The 26642-nt window shown below is 36.6% G+C and overlaps 1 protein-coding gene across 4 annotated transcripts in view; it reads left to right on the top strand.

Annotated features, from left to right (window-relative positions):
* Positions 1 to 26642, top strand: part of moody (G-protein coupled receptor moody) — a 485897-nt gene that overhangs the window by 17434 nt on the left and 441821 nt on the right. For 2 of the 4 annotated variants that reach the window (XM_069817631.1, XM_069817653.1), the window contains exons 1-2: positions 19161 to 19409; positions 20598 to 20885. The exons of 1 other annotated variant lie outside the window; for it this stretch is intronic. The gene's annotated coding sequence lies outside the window, so the exon portion shown is untranslated. Of the gene's footprint in view, positions 1 to 19160; positions 19410 to 20597; positions 20886 to 26642 lie in introns of those variants that run through there. One more of the 4 variants, XM_069817660.1, reaches the window with a different exon arrangement.

Raw genomic sequence — 26642 nt, 5'->3', positions numbered from 1 at the left:
TAACTTAAAAGTTGGGCTTACATGAGCATCTGAAGATGAATATTACCCACATTCCCTGCAAGTGGCAATCTGCCATCTCATCATAGAATTATACCTCTTTGAGATTCCACATAGACATTAAGAGAAAATGAATTCAGTGAACTGTATTTAAGAGCGAGTGTAATTTTCTATGCCTGTTGAATTAGGAATTGTGATTTTTAATTCTCAAAGACGATACCGTCCGATAGATTCTAATATCGGCAGGAAGTCTATAACCATTGTAGATAGTATCCCTAAAGCGAACGCCGGCCTATACTTCTGTTGTACTTAGAAGACCGCACAGAACGATTTGGTAGTTTTTAATGGTTTATCCTACTGCAGCTGTGGCGAAAATGTGATCGTGCGCCGAGCCACTGTGTAATCTGCAACGTGCATAGAACCTATAGAGGGAGGCGGACACCCGAAGGGGAAGTGAAGCAACTGTCTGACTTATTAACGGATTTTCATTTTCCTTACGTCAAGCACTTAAATATAATTTTATACAGTACAAGGCTACAAACTAATGTTTAGTACGTGTAACGAAGAAAGAAATGAACAATATCACAACCTAAAATTAACTGTCTTCAGAATGTCTCTGCGACAGAGTTTCAAAATCAGGAATTATGTCACTTACTGCTAGTCGTAGTTGATCACGATCATGTGATCTAAATTTGGTTTTTACTATTTTCATTGTTGAAAATAATTTTTCACAAACCTAAGTTGTAGCGAACATGGCTTCAACAGAGCAAGCGAAAGAACGAAGCTTCGGATATTTATTTTTTGACAAAGATTTGAAAGTTCAACAATTGTAAAGTCCTTACATCTAGCTTTCATTTAACATCACATTGTACTGTAAATCTGTGAGTTTAAATTGAAGATCTAACCGCATTATTCGTACATCTGCTGAAAAAGGATCGACGTACAGAGATGATGATGATGATGATGATGATGATGATGATGATGATGATGATATGATAACAACACAACCTTTTAATGTTTCATCAATAACATGTAGTATAATGTCGTTTTATGTTATACAACAGTTTTCCTCGTAATACTAGTGAACAAATCATACATTTAATAATCTCATCATATTGGCAGCAAAAAAATGCGTCCTCCCATGCTACTTGAAACTTTGGTTTTTGTAGAGGTACATGGTTTCGAGAGAGACATTGCGACGTTACGCCACTGGCAGGTCAAAGACAAATAAAAATGGAAGGAAAATTGACTCCAGTAAGTGAAAGGGTGGGGTTGTGGGAGATAGGAAGCAAGAGAAATGCATAGCTATCATTGCGAGCCACAATATGCTCGCGAGTCACATTTTCGCCACAGCTGTCCTGCTGCATCCCTACAATGCTAACAGCGTATGGCAGGTTGCGATGTTAGTGTGTCTAGTGCAACTTCCACCGGATACAAATCCACGTCCCTCTTATTCCTATCAGCATAGATAGTGAGTGCATGTGTTCCAATACATTCGTGTAAATAGGTTCAGATTATAGAAGCGCGTCGAGGTTACGCAAAGCAGGGTACGTATATAATAACAGAGTTGTGCATATAGTGCTTAAATTCCTCTCCCTTTCCCCCATGGCTCAATTTGTAGAGTTTTTAGGTAGGTAGCCTACAAGTAACACGGACACAGATTCCACCAAGGAGTAGGCTTCTTTATACAGGATGTAACGTACGTCCCTTGTCCCGTGTTTTCTCAAGCGATCATCATATGTCATGTTAACCAAACCCACGTAGTTCTTGCGTAGTTCAGATGATCATCCTGTCACACAGGCGTCCGGGTTCGAGTCCTAGGTAGGTCCGGAATTTTTCATTGAAAAAAAATCCATACCGTCACCGATTGCGGACAAGATCGCAGATTGGGTTTTTCTCGGGGTTTTCCAGTTTCCACAAGTTAGGCATCAACATCGAACTTGAACAATGATCGCAAATAAAGGGAGCACAAAGGATCAAAGCAAGCCTAGTTGCAAGGCTATATCCGGGCCCAGTCTTCGAAAAGCCAAGCCAATTGACAAACTGGCACGTTTATACGACATTCATTCTTGATTAGACGTGGAGAACTCATCCTCGAAGTGAATCGTCTTTTTTTAAGCGTAAGTCAGGAAAAGTAAAGTTATGGGAAATTGAAAAAAAAACTATTTTAGAGGAAAACTATCCGGAAATATAATTCCGGACATGTGCACTGATAGTCTAGGTTATGTTTGTTGGTTTTTAAAGTACTTGTTATGCTGATACTTAAGGTTTCATTGAGATTTAAAATGTGAAAATATCCGAGCTTAAAAAAATCAATTTGATAACAAGTAAAATCAAATAAGATACAGATATTTTAGTGATATTCTTGAATTACTTTACTGAAAATCACAAATAAAATGTATAATAATGATAAATGGAACAAAAAATAGGAAAATATCATGGCTGATAAAGAGAAATCAGTCTTTTCACTTGGTATATACTGTTCTCGAGTCATCGTACGTTGCATTGATGTCTGTAGGTCAGCTGGAAAGTTCTTCATAAAATGCCATATGCTCACTAGGGATGTATTGCTCCATTTCCCCCCCCCCAAGTCTTGAATTGTCTTTCTGTTTTTATTGGCACTTTTCCTGCTGGGTAGACTAAGCTTGTTGATGGAAGAATAGATTCCCGCTGAAGTGCCAAGAAGAATGTTATCGATATGACTGGATTGTTTGATATATGCAACTCTCTCATGTGTATACTGAAAGTGAAATAGACTACAGATTGCAAAATTGATTCTCTCGTTTCTTTGTTTGTTCCTTGTTTCTTCAGAAACAGCAGTCTTTTTGTAATATTGAGTCTGTTTTCAGCAGTTCAGCTGCTCCCACACAATCACCATTGCCAAATGAATAGATTTAAAACGCTGCATGTCAATTACTACCGCCCAATTAAAACAAATTGTGATTTTAATTTGTATCTAACAATCCAACGAACAATGTTATTGGCGTTTTTTTAAACAAAAACTATGCACTTTCGAAACTACGATAAAAAATTAAAATAACGAAAATGATGACTTACGCCCTTTAAAAAAATCAATTCAAATTTATGAAAGTCTTTTTACTTGGTTATTTAACGACAATGTATCAACTACTTTGTTATTTAGCGTCAATGGAATTTGTGATAGCGCGATGAGGCCGAGAATTTCTCATAAACTACCTGACATTCGTCTTATGGCTGGGGAAAACCTCGGTAAAAAACCCAACCAGGTAATCAGCCCAAGCGGGAATGGACCCATGCCCGAGCGCAACTCCGAATCGGCAGGCAAGCGCCTCAGCCGACTGAGCTACGTCGATGACTTAAAAGTATTTTGTACACTCTACACACACACACACACACACACATTATATATACAGTATACAATCAACTTGGGTTATAGTGAACCTTTGCGGACCAGCATATTTCGTTCACTATATCCGAGGTTCACTAAAACTCAAGTGTCTGTTTTTATACTACTGACGTTGCTATACATACAGTATTAATGCCTGTTTGTGTGAGACCACGTTCAATATTGTTCGCTGTATCTTCCAACTTAAACACTTACGCTTCGACATCCTGATATTCACAGTTCGAAACTTGAATCTAATCTGGTCATGTAGGTAGTAGGCACTGACCGATTTCGCACCTCTTCCCACTAGAGATATCCCTACTGTGTACTCGGCCTTGGAATTTCCCCGGGTTCACTTTTATAAAGATGCGGGAGGAAAGGTTGAGGACCATTACATTGTAATCCTTCTTATATTTAACCTTTGGTCATCATTCTACTTCTTTTTACAAAAGAAAACACTTTTTCTTCCTATTCTTCGAATAACCTCTTTTAAAGGGGTCAGAACTAATCCTTTCTTTCTCCCTCATTGCGTACACTATTCTCTTTAACATGTTTCAAGCTGTCCAGGAAGCGGAACGAATCCTTTGTCTTTCAATGCACTTAAGGATTAGAAGGTATGAGATTTTGTTCTGAACATATTCTTGGAAGTTTATAGGAGAAAGAGTTTCCTAAATTACCATTTTGGCCATTTTGAAATTACATTTTCTTGGGGAAGTTATAGTTTTAGGTTCACTATAACCGAAGTGAGGGTTCACTATGAACGGAAATATTATTGTACCTTTTAATGTATGCGGGTCGGGACCAAAGTTTTAGGTTCACTATAGCCGAATGTTCACTATAACCGAATTCACTATATCCAGAGTTGACTGTATTATATTTGTAAATAATGGAGACTTGCCGCAAAACGATGTTGCGTCACAGTATTTCCCATAAAGCAGGTTTGCTCAAAATTGTAAAAGCCCCGATTACACGGCTGATGCAGCACTGCATAACACACACAGTGTACGGACTGGGCTCCGCAACTACATTGCAACACAGCCCGTGGCATAGTTCTTACACTCTTACAAATACGGATAATACACTGAATGTGAGAAAGGAAAGAGTATACACTGTAATATTCAGTTATTACGTTATTTATTATACAGTTTTTAATATAGTTATGATATTATATCATAGATAATGTTACTTTATTTCCAACCTGCATTCTTTTCTGCAAGTAATCGGAAATCTATATCCAACGAATTTACTGCAATGCGCAGCTGGCTCAAAAGATGCTCATCTGTTAATCGGGATCTATGTTTGGATTTAGCAATCTTCAGTCTCGAAAATGATTGCTTGCACACATGTGTCGAGGCGAAGATAGCTAACATAGTGGCAGCGAATAAGCTCATCTTGGGATATTTCGTTTTGTTCATTTTTTAAAATAATTCTATGCTTGTCAAGTCATATTCTCTGCATTTGGTTCTGAATTCTACGTTACTTAGTAAATCAATTAACTCGTCCTGGAACTGCACTCTCACGGATTGTACTCAATTTTTTATGAAAGGATTAACAAAAAGATTAATATCACTCCACACGTTCAAAATCATTAAATCCTTGTTCTGTGAATTCACATTTGAGCTGTTCCAGTAGGCTACAGAGATAATTAACTATATTTTGTTCAGGCACCATATATCTCTTTACAAGTTCGCCATCCGCGAAGGGTTTTGGTGCCATAGCTAATTCCCAATATATTACATAACTTTCTCCTAAACCTAGACTCTGAATTATTCGACTCTCTTCAATGTTTGACCTTTCATGAAGTGCTTTCAATTCTTGAAGCTGTAGTGCACGTTGCACCCCTGAAAAATTATTTTATCAAACATGTATTTCTGCTGGAATACAATCACAACAATAATAATAATAATAATAATAATAATAATAATAATAATAATAATTATTATTATTATTATTATTATTATTTATTTATTTATTTATTTCGAATATTAATGTGCAAAACAACAGCACAAGGCCAATTACAGTTTATCACAAAATAAAAAACAAAATAAAACAGAACAAATGATTATGAGAATGAATGACAGAAAATGGCAGTGAGATGAAATACAATCATATAATAGTCAACATTAATCATTCACCAAATGCAACAAAATAAATGACAGTATCTAACAAATAATAAAAGATATTAAATAACAAGTAAGGATATATCATGCATAAGTAAAATCAAATCAGATCTTGCAAATTAGCAATTTTAATACACCTGGCTATTGGGGAAAGGGATTTAAATAATTTAGTGAAAAAAAATTCTTTGACCACGAAAACCTTTCACGGGAATTCTAAGATAGGTGTTATGTATAAAAGAATCACAATCAATGACACCATTAATAGCATTACAAAAGAAAGTGTAATCAATATCCTGACGTCTCGAATACAGACTGGTACAGTTAAAATATTTACTAGATAGTTCATAGTTTAAAGAAGAGGAGTTGGGTACGAATCTGAACGCACACAGAGAAATGAATTTTCTTTGGATATTTTCTAGTTTAGCCGAATCAGTAGAAGTAATAGAGTTCCACGCAACAGATGCATATTCTAATTTAGACCTTACTAAAGCATAATGTAATGCAAGTAGTGTATCAGGAGAGGAAAAGGAATAAGTAATAGACCTAATGAGACCAAGCATTCTTAGTGAATGATTAAATAAATGATCAACATGGTCATGAAAGTACAATTTAGAATCAGGATATATACCGAGATCCTTAATACAGTCTTTCCTGATTATGGCGGCATTCGACAGCGAATAGTTGAACTTTAATGTAGTTGTAATAATAATAATAATAATAATAATAATAATAATAATAATAATAATAATAATAATAATAATGTTGGTATATAAATACATATTACAGTAAACAGCCTTCTGTCACTTCGGCAGAGCGTATAATGTCATTTTATTTTGCTCAGTAGTATTCCTGACAGTGCCTTACAACATAGTAAATACTTTACGTTTTCACCGAAAGCACAAGAAAAATAGTCTCTCCCCCACACTGTACGGAATGATCGCTTGCTTACAGAAGATTTTGACTATGTCATTGTCCCGCTCTGTTCGTACGTTTACAAAGTACTTGAACTGCCTTCCGCAGTCATTCGTCGAGCTTCGAACGAGGAACAGCACGCTCTACATTGGAAGGTTGTGATTACAGAACGTAATCGGGAGTCAGAGAATGAGCATACCTGCCATAAAGGTTTCGGTTTCCCGTCGACACACTGCATTTCCGGGAGAGAGACAAGACCAAGTGTGGAATTCACGTGCAAAACAGAATTATTTCTGCAACACTATTAAAAAAGCACTAAAACACTGCATTACCAACCAAAAGGAAAGAGGGATAGTAGGAAGACCCTACCACAGATCGAGAGACCAATTTGTGTAGTCGCAGAATGAGCAGGTCACACAAAACAGCAAAACAGAAGAAGAAGAAGAAGAAGGAGGAGGAGGAGAAGGCGGAGGAGGAGAAGAAGAAGGAGGAGGAGGAGAAGGAGGAGGAGGAGAAGGAGAAGAAGGAGTAGGAGGAGGAGAAGAAGGAGGAGGAGAAGAAGGAGTAGGAGAAGAAGGAGTAGGAGGAGGAGGAGAAGAAGGAGGAGAAGGAGGAGAAGAAGGAGAAGAAGAAGAAGAAGAAGAAGAAGGAGGAGGAGACGGAGAAGAAGGAGGAGGAGACAGAGAAGGAGGAGGAAAAGAAGGAGAAGAAGGAGGAGGAGAAGGAGGAGGAGAAGAAGGAGAAGGAGAAGAAGGAGGAGGAGGAGAAGAAGAAGAAGGAGAAGAAGAAGAAGAAGAAGAAGAAGGAGGAGACGGAGAAGAAGGAGGAGGAGACAGAGAAGGAGGAGGAAAAGAAGGAGAAGAAGGAGGAGGAGAAGGAGGAGGAGAAGGAGGAGGAGAAGAAGGAGAAGGAGAAGAAGGAGGAGGAGGAGAAGAAGAAGAAGGAGAAGAAGAAGAAGGAGGGGGAGGAGAAGAAGACGAAGAAGGAGATGAAGGAGAAGAAGAAGAAGAAGAAGAAGAAGAAGAAGAAGGAGAATAAGAAGGAGGAGGAAGAGAAGGAGGAGAAGAAGAAGGAGGAGAAGAAGAAGAAGAAGGAGGAGGAGGAGAAGAAGAAGAAGAAGGAGAAGAAGAAGAAGAGTGCATTAAACTGTACAACAGCAGAAACGTCAGCAATTACGTACATTCTACTACCAGCAGCAACACATCACTGTGTGGGCTGATATGCTTAGGTCAGTGGTGCATATTCAAGCTTGTACGGGAATGCGCGCGCCTAGGGCAGAATTCTCTGCGTGCGGGTTACGTCCTTTCTCCTAATAGAATGCACCGAAAGAGTGTTGGCGATGTAAAGGTTGTCCATGCATAAGACACGTAGAGCAGGAAATTTTCCTCCAGAGTTGTAGCTAGAAATAATTGTTCTTTCACATACTACAATAATGAAATGGACGTAAGCTATAATGCATGCCTGCACAAGGTTTGCGCTCTCCGAGTCGGCTCACAGTTCGAGAGTGGAATGCAGATATTGGCTGCGCTCTGTAACAGGGTGGACTGGAAGAAGGGGTGATCTCGTACAAAATGTACATAAAAATACTATTACGAGTGTTCATGAAATGAATTCCCGTTCAGTGTTTACAAAACTATCTTGGACTATTATTAATTAATAAAGTAGTACATTATGCAACGAGCCTATAATGGTAGTAATAAGACGCGAGTATGTTTGTTTATGAAACTAGCGCAAGTGAGTTTCATAATTTTCATACGAGCGTCTTAATTACCATTATAGGCAAGTTTCATACGACTTTTTATGCTCGACCATATTTCTAACTTGAAATTATTCATAAGTATTCATGTTATGGTTATCTAAGTGAAGAGCGGAACTGACCTTCTACATTGTGAGATGTGCGCAGACGCGAAAGTATTGATTTTTTCCGAGGGACGAATGTCATTGACCTTGATATAATCTAGAGAATAACATGAACATTAATATTGATATAACCTGGAAATTGATTTAGAATTGAAAAACGAGATGACAAATTGAATTTATTTGAATATTATTTACATTTAACGCTAATTATTATAGTAACAGAACATAACCTTCTGCGACAGTATTGGATTTCCAGCCTCCGTGACGTTTCGCTAATTGTCTTTCGATTGCATATCCGAGAATAATCGATACTTGCGGTTTTATAATGGTACAATGGTGATTTCTCATTGGCTGAACAACTGTAGTATAATGAATAGGTGTACTTTAATGAGGTGCATTAAAGGACTACTACCAGGTGTATAATTACTACATTTCGGCATGGTCGAGCATAAAAATATTTATTTTACAGAAATAATAGAATTTCTGTAGCTACTTAAAATATACAATATCATTTTGTTATAATTCTAATTATCAGAACACCAAAACGGGGTTTTATGCTGCTGGCAGCTGAAAGGAACAGTAGCCTACTGATCATCATATGTTCGATGCCTGGCTTTATTAAAGTTGATAATAGAAAAGAGTTACTCACAAATATAAATGTTGACCCAAACATAGCAATCATTTTCACAGCCAGCTTGTGTAGTCGTGGATATTATTGCTGAAGTTTAGTCTTGTAAAACTCAACCAGACTAGTAGTATTATTCAAACGGTCTTTAGCCCTTAGGCCACATTGAAGATCAATAAGTTCAAGCTGTAAATCGTATGACACTGTTTCAGCTGATGTTAAAGGAATTTATTATAACTTTAGTAAACTTCTTTCCAATTAAGACAAGATCATGGAAGCTAGAATTCAATTCATTTTGAATTTCATTTAATATTTGTACATAACCGTTTAACATGGCTTTACCACGAGCAGTTTCTATCTTTGGAAAGTGAGCCATATTACCTTCCCGGAACTGACTTACGAAAAGGGTAAGTTTACGACTGAAATCCCGTAATTTATTCAACATATCAGCAATGAGTTGGTCTTTTCCCTGAAGAGATATATTTAAATTGTTGAAGATTAATAAATTCTAACGTACCCTATCACAACTTTCAACTCCTGAACCTTTTTACTGCGATCTTCACCAACAAAACCATCGTATCTCTATGTGTGGATTAGTAATGACGCATTATATTATGTTTTCCTCTTTCTTTCAAACTTTTGTGGCAGATAAGTATTGACTCCAGCTGGTGTGAAAAAATAAGCATTTTCCTATGCAATATTGAAGGAATTTGCCTGATGATCACTTTTCCGTCTTTTAGATTCCTCCATTATGTAGCCGTAGATACGCAAAGTGAAATAGTTACTGATAATACACACTACACCAGATAGCTGTGTGGAATATCCTCTACCTATAGCAGGCCTACGTCATTCCGACGTATTTTTCCGGCGAGCGGCCGCGCTCAATGAGCGCTGTTTGTGCAGGCCTGCTATAATGACTGCTTTCATAGCTTTACAATTTCTTCAACTATGAAATGTATCAGAAGATTCTTAAATTTACACCGAAAATTACAGTAGGCCTATTGCGAATTTTAGCAACACATACACAGGCCGACAGGTAGGTGAATCATATTATATAATTTTATTGATGAGTCTAACAAAGCCAAGAAAAAGGGTAAGTTGTTCGATGATGGTAAGCGCGCTATGCACAGATTTGCTTCTTCAAAGAACATTTTAAGAGACGTAAAAGCTCGTGTGAGATGGAAGTCAAAGAAGCAATTCTGGCGAAATTACATCTTAAAAGGTTTGTTTTCACATAACAGTATAGCTATTATAATGACAATGATGTTATACTCAGCAGTTTGAGAAGTTTTATACGTGGACAAAGTTATTTTTAACTGTTTTTTACTTGGTTATTTAACGACGCTATATCAACTAAGAGGTTATTTAGCGTCGATGAGAATGGTGATAGTGAGATGATATTTGGCGAGATGAGGCCGAAGATTCATCACAGATTACCTGACATTTTCCTTACGGTTGGGGAATACCTCGGAAAAAACCCAACCAGGTAATCAGCACAAGTGGGAATCGAACTCGCGCCCGAGCTCAACTCCGGATCGGTAGGCAAACGTCTTGGCCGACAGAGCTACGCCGGTGACTTTTTAAACTGTTCATTTGGTATTGAAAATTACAAGTAACTTTTGGTTGGTTATTCAAAACCGTAAGTATAACACCTTCTGTTGTGAAATAATTGTATTGTAGGCATTTAGTGACTTCATTGGCACACGTGTAGGACTATATGACATTCTTGTTTAAGTGTGGACAACTCATCCCAAGATAGTGAAAGTTTTTCAGTTAATCCCTGTATACACATCTAGAAGGAGATACATCACTGCATTGATATTCAAGAATTTAATATATCGTATTTCAATATTTCACTACACTCCTCTCAAATATTTCCTTCATGAGAAAATTCCAATGCGTCCGAGACGATCCGTTGCAATTTCTACATGATTTGTTGTGAACGCATTCCTTCTCAGAGTCCCCAATCATATCTCAAAGTTAATGTCGCTTGAAAGATAACTTATTCAAAAAGATTTAATACAAATTCTGAATGTTGAACTGGACTATATTTTTTCCTCATTTTTATTTCTATCGTTGATATTTGATTATTACGACCGAAATACTGTTAAAATAAACAGAAACATTAAGATGACACAGATATTCTTTTATGCATTTTCAAACAATTTAGGTTCTCGTGTCATCTCTTAATTCATATCTGCGTTAAATAACATAGGTATATTTTAGTTTATTTTCGATTTTCGTTACTTCGCTCGACAGGTACATAAGTTAGGTCTATGCAATAACATACAAACGAACGCACGCAAACTAAAAAATTCACGATAAAACTATTCAAATAAGAAAAGACAAAATAACAATGAAAAGCAAGAAATGAAAAAGAAGGAAGGGTAGGAAAGAAGAAAGAAATGAGCAAAGAAAGGAAGGAAAACGAAGGCAGGAAAAAAGGAAAAAAGAAAAAAAGAGAGGAAAGAAGAAAGAAAGTAAGAAAAAAATAAAGCAAAAAAGGGAGGAAGAATGAAAGTAGTAAGAAAGAAAGAAAAAGAGTAAGATAGAAATAAAGAAACAGAGAGAGGAAGAAAGAAATAAAGAAATAAGAAAGGGAGGAAAGAAGGAAAAAATGAGCAAAGAACGGAAGGAAAATGAAGGCAGGAAGAAAAGAAAAAAAGAGAAGAAAGAAGAAACAAAGAAAGAAAAAAGAAATAAATGCAGGAAATAATATAGAAATAAAGAAAGAAAATAGAAAGGGAGAAAGAAAGAAAAAAGAAGAAAGAAGAAATCAACAAGAAAGGGAGGAACAAAGAAAGGAAAAAAATTAATGAAGGGAGGAAAGAAGAAACAAAGGGGTGAACAGAGTAAGAAAGAAAAAAAGAAAGGGAGGAAAAAAGAAAGAAAGTATGAAAGAAAGAAACAAAGAAAGGAAGATTGAAAGAGAAGAAGGAAAAAAGAAAGAAAGAATGGGAGAAAAGAAGAAAGAAGGAAACAATGGAATGAAGAAAGAAACAAAGAAAGGACGAATGAAAGGGAGGAAGAAATAAAGAAAGACAGAAAGAAAGAAAGAAAGAATGGGAGAGAAGAACAAAGAGGAAACAATGGAAGGAAGAAAGAAATAAAGAAAGGACGAATGAAAGGGAGGAAGAAAGAAAGAAAGAAAGAATGGGGAAAAGAAGAAAGAAGGAAACAATGGAAGGAAGAAAGAAACAAAGACAGGACGAATGAAAGGAAGAAAGACAGAAAGAAAGAAACAATGGGAGAAAAGAAGAAAAAAGGTAACGATGGAAAGAAGGAAGAAAGAAAGGACGAATGAAAGGGAGGAAGAAAGAAAGACAGGAAGAAATAATGGGAGAAAAGAAGAAAGAAGGAAACAATGGAAAAAAGGAACAAAGAAAGGACGAATGAAAGGGAGGAAGAAAGAAAGACAGGAAGAAATAATGGGAGAAAAGAAGAAAAAAGGAAACAATGGAAAGAAGGAACAAAGAAAAGACGAATGAAAGTGAGGAAGAAAGAAAGACAGGAAGAAATAATGGGAGAAAAGAAGAAAAAAGGAAACAATGGAAGAAAGAAAGAAACAAAGAAAGGAAATGAAAGGAAGAAAGGACAGAAAGAAAGAATGGGAGAAAAGAAGAGAGAAGGAAACAATGGAAGAAAGAAAGAAAGGAAATGAAAGGAAGAAAGAAAGAAAGAAAGAAAGAAAGAAAGAAAGAAAGAAAGAAAGAAAGAAAGAAAGGACAGAAAGAAAGAATGGGAGAAAAGAAGAAAGAAGGAAACAATGGAAGAAAGAAAGAAACAACGAAAGGAAATGAAAGGAAGAAAGAAAGAAAGGACAGAAAGAAAGAATGAGAGAAAAGAAGAAAGGAAACAATGGAAGGAATAATGAAACAAAGAAAGGAAGAAAGTAAGATAGAAACAATGAAAGAGAGAAGGAAAGAAGGAAAAAGGAAAGGAAGAAACGAAGGAAGGAAACAAACAAACAAAGATCGAATGAATTAAGGAAAAAATAAAGTATTAAATAGGCCGTACAGAAAAAAAGATCAACTTCTCCATCCCTGTATCGTAGAAATCTGCCGCCTGGGATCGGAATCAGTGTATGACTGCCGTCTGCACCTCTGTTTATCCAATGATATGATAAATGTCTCAATTCCAGTGGGGAATAAGCTAAAAAATAGGGCAACAATATTCCTGTATCTGTTCCAATAAATCTTCCCATGATATTACGTTTCTTTCAGTAAAATGATCCAGGGAAGCTTACTTTCCAGAAGTCCTTGTAATTGCGCTCAAGTGGTCAAAATTTGTATAAGCACTTGTTTTGACATTATTAATATGGTGGAAGAAAATAAAAATAACTTTTTTTATCTGCCCCCATGAGAATGTTTGCTTGTTAATTTTGCGAGGGCTGGACCCCGGATGGATCCCGTACACTTAGGCACGTTTTGGCCTATTGTGCGCCCCTAGCCTATAAGTTGTGCGTTGACTGTCCAAATCCGACAGGTGGCCTGGAAGGCATACGTAAATCCGACGCTAATAGTTGGTTCATCCTGACTCAGTTCCTAGTATAGCCAGGTCCCACGCAGTCTTTGGAACTCAAATCAACGATTAAAACGAATTTCGCCTTCCATTTACGAGTCGAAATTCGAGTAATGATTCTTGTAATGTAATCGTTCTTATCGTGACAAAATTTCTTCAGCGAAAAAATTAATTTGCTGGTGAACCATGAAGGCAATGAAGCTTAGTTCAGTCACTGAATACAAATAGAGCTGTAGTTCAATTTTCCTGCAAATTACCTCAAAATTAATCATTGCATCTGAGGAAAACAACGGAGAGAAAGCAGTTAAGATGAGTGTCTTCTAAGACCGTGCCAATCGGCTAGTTTTGGATATTCCAATAAAATATCCTTCGTACGTAATAATTAATCCTTAAATTCGCAAAGTATCCTATAGGATACAACAGGTTAATAGGATATCTATTTATATAATTTGAACTGGTAATGGAAATTACAGGAAAACGGCTGAACGGATTTTAATAAATGGCCCCTCATTTTGAAGCTTGGAACCAAACGTTTTTTCAGAAAAATAGTAGTTTTCAGTGAAATGTCAATTATCCTACATCATTTTCCTATTTTCCAAAATCCATCTTTCGTCAGTTTTGAGAACTAATTAATTGCATTTCAGAATAAAACAAAACACACATTAGAATAAACAATAGACTATTACACGAAGGTCATGACCCACAAGATTGTTGACATAGAGTTCAGATGGCTCAGATTCTTTCACAACATAATGCCAATATCTTCATTTGTGTAATTTTTTGATAACGTATAAAAAATAATTTACAGGTCTGATTCTCTGATCTGTAGTTTTCCGAGTACAGCTGTGTATTGGATATTAAGAACTATAAAACTTAAGAATGTTTGATGACATTATTACCATTAAAAATGAAATATTATTATAGTTAATGCAACACATAATGCTGATACGAAAGTGAAACCTTTTGGGGTTTTATGTAAGTAGACGCAGAGAAAGAATATTTTATATTAGATCTTCATTTCTATAATTTACTGAGTAACGGCTATATGTATGTTATTGAAAACTATAAAACTTACGTAAGGTAACAATATTGTTATTAAAAATGAAATACTTTTATAGTCATTAATCAAATGGTGTGGGTATTTTCCATATTATTTAATGGCAGTGTGATATAGATATTTATAGGCTATGTCTGATTCCCTAATTTTCCTTGGTAGTAATTGAGTCATCCTTCCTATTTTAGCTGCGTCTTTAAACTACATCAAAATTAATTTCATATTTCTTTGGTTTAATCGATTAGATTTGTGACCGCCGCCAAGCAGATTTTGTTGCAGGGAAAATAGCATGTCATTTCACTTCTTGCTACCGTGATGAGTAAGTTTATTTCCCGCAACCAGCAATGAATGAAACACTGAAACTGCTAACGATTTACGATGGACAATTTTATTTAGGGCGCATATAAAATTCTAAAACTCTGCCATATCATTCGCCTCATTTTTCGCATCTCAGCAATAGATTCCTCACAACAGCCTATATTACAGAAAATATACGGGATAACATTCATTGTTACACAAATTAATCCAGCAGTATTTGGTAGATCAGTATTGTCTGGAGGAAGCGCAAAAATTACAATTCCTAAGAAAAGACCAAAAGGTATTACTTACTGATAAAATAAGAGGCCTACAAGATTTTGTAGTCTCTTGATCACCTCAGCAAAATCTCTTAGTGGGAAAATGTGATTCTGCCCTCTACATTTCAGAGTAGTTCACGAAACATGCAGCAGCTATACCAAGATGCTAAGTTTTTTGTTCAAAGCATGACAAACCTTACATTTTCTTAAATTTCACCTACAATCCACAATGGCCTGAAAGCGCTACTGCATTACTCCCACATGAAAAACTCGCTGATTGTTCTGATATTGTTACTTGATATTTCGCATTGAAACTCAAGAACTGAAGACGAATAGGTTCAAGGAAAAGTATTTCGCATAAAAAAACATTCATAGGCAGTATGTTTCACTATTATGGAAGCAAATAACTTTCAAAATGTCTGGTATTCTTCATTGAAAATAAATCTGAACAATTTTTATTTGAACTTCTTATGGACTTAGTTTGCAGTATTTGCTGCATAAGCCACTAGTATGCTATAATAAATTGTAATAGAACAATAGAAAGAAAATTAGTAGGAAAATTAAAATTTCACATTATATAATATTGTACAGCATATAAAAAATGGACATTGCGATATATGTTTTCTTTACAGTCCGACACGGTTTAATAAACTAGTGTGAGAAATGATTTTTGTCAATTTAAGGGATAATAAATCTCGTTTCGAGATAATGACTGAAAGCTCCGAAAGTTACATTGTCGACAATACAAAACTTCACAATTTTTGTTGCCAACAATGCAAAAATTAAATAGAAGGATTTCAAGAATAGACAAATATGTTGTCTACTGATTTGTTAACATTGTTCTATAAGCCAGAAATATAGAATTCAAAACAAAAACACGCTAAGTCGCTCCTTGACTTGGCTGGTTTTGTGAATTCACTGGCTGAGTGACTTGGCCCGTTTTGTTGCACGATCCTAAATTCAGTGATCTGCAATACGTGGCCGATTTTGTGACAAATTCTTGTTCCACCAGATAGAGTTACACTATTACTTTTAGTTTGTAATTTGATGAAGTTAGGCAATAAGAGGCCAACCGACAAAAATATGTTTTCGAGATATTCACCGTCGAAGTACATTTGATTATTTTTTAAATATTTTATGCAAGGAGTATTGTAGCATTCATACTATTACAAAAAATAGTACAAGTAATAATAAAAAAAGGCCAACCGATTTTTAATAAAAAACCAGCAGTTGATTTAATATTGCAAAATAAAACAAATAATTAATTTTAAGCAATCAACTAATTTTGCTTATAAATGGCACCACACAACAGAAATCGCATTCTTGATTTTTTCTGAGTTAATTACAAATAATATTAATGACACTCGAGAGGAAATTGAACGCAGAATAAAAACGTGAAATGCCTGTTATTATTCGGTTGAGAAGCCTTTGTCATCTAGTCTGCTGTCAAAAAATCTGAAAGTTAGAATTAATTATAAAACAGTTATATTACCGGTTGTTCTGTGTGGTTGTAAAACTTGGACTCTCACTTTGAGAGAGAACAGAGATTAAGGGTGCATGAGAATAAGGTTCTTAGGAAAATATTTGGGGCTAAGAGGGATGAAGTTACAGGAAAATGGAGGAAGTTACACAACGCAGGACTGCACGTAATGTATTCTTCACCTGACATAATTAGGGACATAAAATCCAGACGTTTGAGATGGGCAAGGCATGTAGCACGTATGGGCGAATCCAGAAATTCATATAGAGTGTTAGTTGGGAGACTGGACGGAAAAAGACCTTTGGTGAGGCCGAGACGTAGATGGGAGGATAATATTAAAATGAATTTGAGAGAGATGGGATATGATGATAGATACTGGATTAATCTTGCACAGGACAGGGACGGATGGCGGGCTTATGTGAGGGTGACAATGAACCTGCGGGTTCCTTAAAAGTCATAAGTAAGTAATTTATCCAGCCAGCAACAGATTTGTGCAAATATCTCAATTTATTCAAATTTTTGCTTAGTCTATGGTTGCATATCTCCGTCCATTAAAACTCATACTAAACGCCTCATGTAACCGGTGATTGTAAACTGTGCACAAAAAAACACTTTTTAGCTGAGATTGAAGAGAAAAGGTACGAGAGATGCAATTGGACTGCTACGAATAATCGGTGAAAGATACCTACAGAAGAATAAAGAAGTGTATATAGTATTTGTGGATCTAGAAGCGGCGTTTAACAGAGTGGGTTGGAATAAACTGATGGGATCCTGAAGAAAATTGAAGTGGATTGGAAAGAGAGGAGGCTGTTCAGTAATCTTTATATGAAACGAGTCAAAGTCAGAATAGGAGAAGAAATGTCAGAAGGAAGTGAAATAGGGAGAGGAGTACGACAAGGATGCCCTTCATCATGTGCCTTGTTCAACATCTATTTGGAGAATTTAGTAAAGAACTGTTTTCATAACATGGGAGGAGTGGTAGTAGAAGGAATAAGAATAAAGTATGTAAAATTTGCTGATATGGCGTTGTCAGCAGAAGAGACGATACTGGAGCTAAATGATAGCTGTGAGCATTACGGAATGAATATAAATGCGAACAAGACGAAGACCATGGTCATAGGAAGAAAAGTAAAGAAGGTAAACTTAAGAATTATAAATGAGACAGTAGAACAAGTGGACAGCTTCAAATACTTGGAGTGTACTATAAGTAGTAACATGAACTGCTGCCAAGAAGTCAAAAGGAGAATAACAATGGCAAAGGAAGCTTTTAATAGAAAAAGGAGCATCTCTGGAGAAAGAACTAAGGAAGATACTAGTGAAGTGCTTTTTTGGAGTGTAGCATTGTATGGAGCAGAAACATGGACATTACGACGAAGAGAAGTGAGTAGAACCATTTTAAATGTGGATATGGAGAAGGATGGAGCATGTGAAATGGACAGAGTAAGAAAAGAAGCTGTGTTGGAAAGAGTGGATGTAGAAAGAATGAAGCTGAAACTGATCAGAAAGAGGGAAAGGAATTGGCTGGGTCACTCACTGATTGGGAAGAAACTGCCTACTGAAGGATGCACTGGAAGGAATGGTGAACGGGAGAAGAGCTCGGGGCAGAAGAAGATATTATCAGATGATAGACGACATCCGAGATCACATATAGATTGCTCATTCCTATGTTAAAATCGGTTGCACTTTGAAGAGAACAACCGCCAGGATTGCCACCCGTCCGCTGTAAACGAACACGAGATGGCAGTACAGTCGCTAATGAAATTCAAATGGGAGTTATGACGCGACTTCTTATGTAACAACTAGATGGCAGCATAGCAAACCTAACAAAAGTTGTTACCGTCAAAGCCTATAACGCCGAGCAATCTGGGTATACATGATGATCCAGGACGACATTAAGATATGTGGATTATATGACCAGACAAAGAGGAAGGCAGAAAATAGGAATGACTGGAGAATGCTGGGTTTGCAGTGAAAGACTTGCCCTTGAGAAAAATACTATGAATGAATGAATGAATGAATGAATTGAAAAGTCCACTGCAAGAATGATGGATGTCATTTGGAATACATTTTGCAGGAGAAGCAATTGAAAGTTTGAAATGCTTAGCGCTCAAAGCTTAACTGTGATTTTCCGATCATTACTGGACAATGACTATCAGTGTTAATGCCATATAACTCTGTATGTACATTCTATATGTCTTAAGCTATGCATTGACAGTCTTGGTTCATTTTCGACAAGAAAGTGACATCCATCACTCTTGCAGTGGACTCTTCAATTGATACACATTGCCGTAAAACCAAATCCAGTAAATGTGTAAATATTGACATGTATGAAACCATGATGACATGGTGAGTTACCTAGACAGCAGCCCAGCCGTATGCCAGTCTTGCTCTGTGGGCCCACCCCATGCAGCAGCGGCCTTACTTGTGGCCTGGGTCCATTACCAGCACCTAACACGCGGTAAACCTACTTGTGGCGACAAAACAACATCGTCACATATTCCGAACCAATGAGTACCGGAAGGGAGACAGAAAAACGCGGTGTTGGCACCCATATCACCAGCCACTTCCCCTGCTGGAATAATCATCATAAGCATCATAATCATCGACAGGGGACAGGCAGGCCAAGTTTTTAAAGGCACAGCCAAGCTCGAGTAGATTAGTACAACAAGTGGGGGGCGTGATGAGGCTGCACATGTGTTGGTGTGTCAGTCGGTGACTTGCGGAGAACAGAATAGTATCGTGTGTTGCCTAGCAGGCTCTCAAACAAATACGATTCATTGTCGTGTCGTGGAGTGACGGTAGCGCCGGCATTCTCCAGATGTTTTGTTGTGTACTTATCTGTGTGCTGCAGTGATAACTGGTGTTTGCTTTTATATTGACGTTCACATTCCTTTCACTTACGTAAGCTTAACCCCATTTTTCTTTATGTTACCATAGTAACTACAGTTTTACGTCGTCTTTGTGCCTGATAAAAACAAACTTAAGTCTTAAGAGTAGTTTTCGTGTTGCCTATGCCATAAGCGTATTTTATGTCATTTTGCTTTTCTTATTCGATAAAAACAAAAGCGTAAAAATCGTAATTTTTTGTATTATATAGAATATAAATGTGTCATCTTTTGTTTTGTCTTTTTAACTTACACAAACTTACGCGAAAAAAGAGGAATTCTTGTACTAAGTGTTTTTTTAACTCACTAAAATAAAGTCACAATAGTAATATGCGTTACATGATCGGTATGTTGAAGTATTGATGTTCCAGGAAAAGTTTGAAAAAGCGAAACGTAGTTGAGCTTTTTTAATTTCCGAGAATTGAAAGAAAACATACCGCTCGTGTATCGTACATTATTTTGTGCGAAGATCGTTTATTACATACCTGAAAGAGGAATTTCTAATTAGTTGCAATGAAATATCCATCTTGGTTTCTGTTCAATGACAGCAAATTTGGAAAACAAAAATATCTATCTTCAACATTGTTGCTTTAAAATGTTTTCTGTGTTTACTATACTCCAGCAGGCCGTGATATATGTCTGTCTTTTTTGGAATCTTGTTGATTTTTTCACGGCTTCCTTAATGTTACTTGCATCAGGAATGCAGTAACTTTAGTGGAGTTGTAGAGTTTACTTAATTTTTGCAAATATTTAAAAACAATAATTAACAGTGGAATTTAGGTGAAATTGCAGTGGTAAGCTTCCAATTTATAATTATTACTATATTGAACATCTCTAAAAATAATATGTTAAAAGCCTAAAGCAGTAAAATCAATATGTCACTTAAGCGGTAAGAAGAGGGAAATTGTTATGTGTGTTAGGTTGGGAATACTGAATGTGGAATTTTAGACTTTCCGCGGATTGGTTTTGTGCGGAAGCCAAGCAAATACGCACGATCTCGCACAAAAGTAATATTTGTGTTGTTTTTATATAAACGTGTTACTTTATTTTTATCTCCTAGCTTAAGAAAACTTACAGACCTGTAACAACTTGAAAAATGCGTTGCTGATTTCGTATTTCTTTCACTGCATTTAGTACGAAAGTTATGCTGTATCATTGCATCTCATGTCAAAATTTTATATCCGCTTTACTTTCCTCTGTGCAGCTTTAAGCGACTGAACGAATAAAGTGACAAATGAATGACGACTGCTACGGGTGTATTTTTTTTCCGTCGTCTGATTGCTGACTGATACAAGAATAAACAGTTGAGTGGGCAGAATAGAGAGAAGTGACAGTTTTATAGATGGTTCTCGTGTTAACAAATGTTGAATTTACTCCGAAACATCTCTGTGATTTCTTTAGACTGGACTTCATCAAAGTTGAAGTGCTGTGATACATCCATCAAGTTGGACAGTGACCAGCAGAATTACTGAGATACCCGACTACAGTTTAGGTAAGTACTTAGCACTAGATAAATCTTAGACATGAGTTACATGTGTCGTCCATCCCGGACAATCACCAGCCTCAGTTCCCAAGATTAGTAAATGTGTGTGTGTTTTTCTGTTGTGTGTAAGTGTATGGAAGGTATGGATAATGTCAACCCGCGTGTAGACTTCATAGACAAATCAATAAAGCTTACAAATCCCGGGGAATAGACACTGATGAGTACCAGTAAGTGACACAATGGTAATATGCGTTACAAGAGCGGTATGTTGAAGTTTTCATGTTCGAGGAAAAGTTTGAAAAAGCGAAACGTAGTTGAGCTTTTTTAATTTCCGAGAATTGAGAGAAAACATACCGCTCGTGTATCGTACATTATTTTGTGCGAAGATCGTTTATTACTTACCTGAAAGAGGAATTTCTAATTAGTTGTAATGAAATCTACATCTTGGTTTCTGTTCAATGACGGCAAATTTGCAAAACAAAAATATCTATCTTCAACATTGTTGCTTTGAAATGTTTTCTGTGTTTACTATACTCCAGCAGGCCGTGATATACGTGTCTTTTCTTTCCCCCCAGTCTATAAATGCGAACTTAAAACAAACGGTAAGGTTATGTAATGATTTATTTTTCATTTTAATATTTTAACAATATTATTTATATAACATATTGCAGTAATAACATTGGCAAGTTTAATTTTGCCGGTCAAGGAGATGTTTAGAAATGGAAAATATCTTTGACATCTAATTCTGCACATTGAAATTAATTGTTACATTTGTGCAGTTATTCAGAGTCACTTTAGTGGAGTTGTAGAGTTTACTTAATTTTTGCAAATATTGAAAAAAAAAAAATTAACAGTGCAATTTAGGTGAAATTGCAGTGGTAAGTTTCCAATTTATAATTATTACTATACTGAACGTCTCTAAAAATTTTATGTTAAAAGCCTAAAACAGTAAAATCAATATGTCACTTAAGCGGTAAGAAGAGGGAAATTCTAATGTGTGTTAGGTTGGGAATACTGAATGTGGAATTTTAGACTTTCCGCGGATTGGTTTTATGCGGAAACCAAGCAAATACGCACGATCTCGCACAAAAGACAGCTTTTCAATCATCGGAGATTTCGCGGATAAGGAAAAGCAAGTTTATAACGGTCACCAGAAAACACAGGTCCTAAATACAAAGAAAACGTCAATCAGGCGGCCCCCGACCTACGGTAGAACACCACAAAGTATCTCTTGTTTAGCACCAGGACTACTATCCCTAATCTGTCAACAGGTACTCACCACTGGGAGTCACTATTCTGCTAGGGGCAAAATCATGAACATTACAGAAAAGCAGTAACTATAGAAAGTGAAGGCTCTATAAAGTCTAGGTAGGTAGTATCGTTCGCCATTTTTGTTCTTTCGTTGCCGAGCTACCATACGAGGAATCTATTTGCCACACCCTTAAACATTATCATGTCGTAGCTCCTATGATAATAAATCAAACGCACTGTAATTCAGCAAATAATTGATTGGCAAATAACGTCTTCGTGTGCTTTCTGCGGACGCCAACGAAAGAGCCAAAATGGCGGGCGATTATATTAAGTATTTATCGAGCCTTAAGAAATGAATAACGTCTTACTCAGCGAATCACAAGACGCACACGTTTAAATGTAGCCGACCTGCAACGCGATTGGCTGCCGGAAATTTGAGCGACGGGACTATAGCTGGTTGTCTCCACTCGCATCACCGAAGATCGTACACCTTATGCTGAAACTATTTACGTCTTCCTCCTCGCTAGGTATGGCGGAGGATAACTTTGAACGTGACGATCACACAAAAATGTAACTCCCTCCTCTATTCTTATTGTTTTTCCATTGTTCTTCTTGTCTTCGTTTTGATCTCCTTTTATTCCCCTTGTTCTCCTAGCGTTCTCTTTGTTGTCATTATATTTCCTTTCCCCTGCTTGTCAATTCCCAAGTTATCCGACCCCAAACCTCAAGAGAAGAAATACGTAGGTATTTCTACGCCAAAATCCAATCAGGTAACAAACCAACTACGATTCGAACATACTCACTACCACCTGAACTACGCCGATGGTCCATATCGTCGGGTTACAAGTAAAAGACATTAAAAAAAATATATCAATTCTTATAAAAAGGCATTTCTTGACAAAATTCAATCATCATATTATTATTATTATTATTATTATTATTATTATTATTATTATTATTATTATTAATCAGTACTTTTTTCCTGGAGAAAAAGGTGGTGGAACTCTGTGTAGAATATTTTATAGCGGACGGGGAGATGATTATTGTTCACTGCAAGGGAATTCTGTCGTTTTTAACCTCCTTTTCGTCCTACTAAGACTTTCAAGATCCGAGCGGAATTCAAAGAAAAATCATATTAAAAACGTAGTTATTCACACATAATTCGGTTCCATTATGAAAAATGCAACAAAAAGATGACGGAACGCCGTTCCAGCGCGTTCCGCCAGAGAAAAAAGCACTGATAACTTCTATGTAGCTTCGAACATCCACTGTTGTAGATAGGTTGACGTTAACACGCAATCGAAAATTGTAAAAGAACAAGCAGCAACTTGAATGGCATTACAAAAAAAAAAAAAAAAAAAAAAAAAAACAAGAAAAAACAAAGGTAGGGTATATGTCAAAAATCTCAACGTAGGCCTATCTATGTGGGCGACCGATAAAAAAAAATTATTATCGTTTTTGAAAACTCGCCTATTCAAATTAATGTGAAGTCTGCGTTTGGTGAGTTGCACAGAGTTTCTCTATACGTGGCCTTATGGTTGAAAAACTGAACTGAGCATTGTTGCAGGTGTTCACGTTTCATTGGTAAAGTCTGTCTCAAAATAAAATGTACCATATCAAAGACTTCATTGCAAATAAAAAATGCGTTGTAAAGAGACTTTGTGGATCGCATAAAATTTATTTTTGAATTCCAAAATTTCGCGACACATTCCATGGAACTGCGAGACACACCAGTGTGTCGCGACACACCGGTTGGGAACCCCTGTTAGTGTTTTCCAACCTTTTTTCACTGACGACACACTTTACTGAACTCCCACGATATCGCTACACACTTACCGGTATTTGTTGTTGTTATTATTATTATTATTATTATTATTATTATTATTATTATTATTATTATTATTATTATTAAATGCTTTTCTTCTGAAGAGAAAGGAGTGAAACTCTGTGTAGAATATTTTATAATGGACGGGGAGATGATTAAGGCTGGTTCACAATAAACCGGGAACGAGAACCAGAATGAAAACGAGAAGCAGAGGACTGAATACGAAAAATTTTGATTCAAAATAAACCGAGAACGTAGACGACTAAGCATATCGATATGCATGTCAATAACGATATGTAAAGTCGATATTACGCATTCTGATGTTATTTGTGTATAATTGACCAATGACGTTCTCTCATGAGTACAAGGCAGCCAACATAAACACAGGTTAACCAACTTCGAAATTTCAACTGAAACATTTCATTACTGCCCGTGCCTCACTTCTTGAGCTGTTTCTTTGAGGAGCGAGACGCAGAGGGGATGAGTGGGAGTTCCTAGGTACAGCATGTGCCTACTACCCTATGTTCAACACATCGGCCTTTTCAGGATTCCTTTCGTCAGCTATGGAGCAAGATCAGCCATGGACAAGCGAATGTATAGGCTGTCCCCTCACAAAACAAATTATGTCCTACTCATCAATTCCTGTAACTAAACACTAATACCAGTGGTAGACTAGGCTACAGTCTCTACTTGAGATTATCGACCTAATGGCGATTACGGTTGTCATGTGTACACATCCGTAAACTCTTTCCTCTATGGCAGTGTTCCTCAAACGTTTTTCCACCGCGAAACCCCTTTTAATCTGAAGTGTAACTGCGGAATCCTTATAATATTTTATTAGTATTTAATAGTTAAGAGACAAGTGAGAGCTAGTATCTCAATAATTCTGTTCAGTGGGACGAATGTATTTGCTTTTTAAACCTGCAATCTGGTTTTATGGCGGAAAGTTGTAGTCTCATATATGCTACATTTTGTCTTTTGGGTATTTTGTTTTAATGGACACATACGCAGAGAATCCAGTGATGAAAGTGATAAGTATTATTTTCCGTTTTAGATGTTCATTAGGCCTAAACATATAGTTATTACGCATATTATTGGAATATTATTACGCATATTCTTGGATTATTATTATTAAGATTATTATTATTATTATTATTATTATTATTATTATTACTATCATCGGTAGTTTCATGTTATTATTGATTCATATTTTCGTAACATTTATATATTTTTATAGTATCCACCAAGTATAAAATAGCCACCGGAGCAGCCCAGTCGGCTAAGGCGCTTGCCTATCGATCCAGAGTTGCGCTCGGGCTTTGGTTCGATTCCCTCTTGGGCTGATTACCTGGTTCGATTTTTCCCGAGGTTTTCCCCAACCGTAAGCGAATGTCATATAATCTTTGGCGAATCCCCGACCTCATCTTGCCAAATACCATTTCGCTATCATCAATCCCATCGATGCAAAATAACCTAGCAGTTGATATAATGTAGTTAAATAACCATGTAAAAAAGTATAAAATAAAATTTGAAATCACATAGGGCTCACGGAACCCCGGAACATACTTTGAGAAATGCTGCTCTATGGCCATTCAGCAATTGTCCAGACTGAACGAAGAGGGGCCTATTGTGTACTTACATCGCCATCGCCATCAGAGATAATAGCGATAGTGGTAACCACGATTAGAGTATCCAGTATTATAAAAAGAAAAGACCCCTGCACTGGCATAGGATAATGTTTTCAGCACATGTAATATACTGCCGTGCCACACGCTGCAACTGCCCTTCCGGTCCGAGCAGACCTAAGAGGCGTGGTTATAAGTACTAGGGAGCTCTCGGTTCAGGACGTGAGACACGGGCAGTAGGTACGGTACTATAAATATGCCCATGCATCTTTATTATCACAACCTATTTTAAGTCTACCATAACGTAAAATAATTAGAGAAGAAACATTTGTAATAGAATAAAAATGAACACAACAGTAGTTATTGAATTGAAGCATGAATATGTAGTGTGTAATACAACCAATACAGTAATAAAATATGATTCACTTACGAACGGTGTTCAAAGATGTAGCTATTGAAAGCCATGTATTCTCCTTCATTTTCTCATCTTTACACGAGGCGCGCCGTTTATCGTAAACGTGAGGATTTTCCTCAACACTCAATATTAGAATCTCATCAAATAAAACTTGCTCCATGATGCACAGCACAGAACAAAATAATGCACAGGTTATGTCACGGTCTTCTTGCTACAAAATATATGACGACAAAATAGCTTTTAGATGGCAATAGAATGAATCTAGTGGGCTGTGATCAGAAACGTGAACGCCAAAGTTGAAACTTGGCCAACTCTCCGTTCCCGATCCTGGGCTCCGGCAAGCTTTTCGTTAATTGTGAATGCTCACATTTAAATGTACACATTTTAACAATTTTACCGTTTTCGTTTTCGTTCCGATTCTCGTTTCCGGTTTATTGTGAACCAGCCTTTACTGTTCACTGCACTGGAATTTTATCGTTTCTAACCTCCTTTTCGTCCAACTAAGACTTTCAAGGTCAAAGCGAAATTCAAAGAAAAATTATATGAAAACATAACCGTTACTCCACAGCGGTGGACTAAAGATACAATTACTTGAGGTGATTAATATAATTACGAATCTTGTTAAACATACAACCCTAATACACGTAGGC

The sequence above is a fragment of the Periplaneta americana genome, chromosome 2 (assembly GCF_040183065.1).
Source record: "Periplaneta americana isolate PAMFEO1 chromosome 2, P.americana_PAMFEO1_priV1, whole genome shotgun sequence".
NCBI classification, from domain to species: domain Eukaryota; kingdom Metazoa; phylum Arthropoda; class Insecta; order Blattodea; family Blattidae; genus Periplaneta; species Periplaneta americana.
This window is presented reverse-complemented; position numbering and strand designations above follow the sequence as displayed.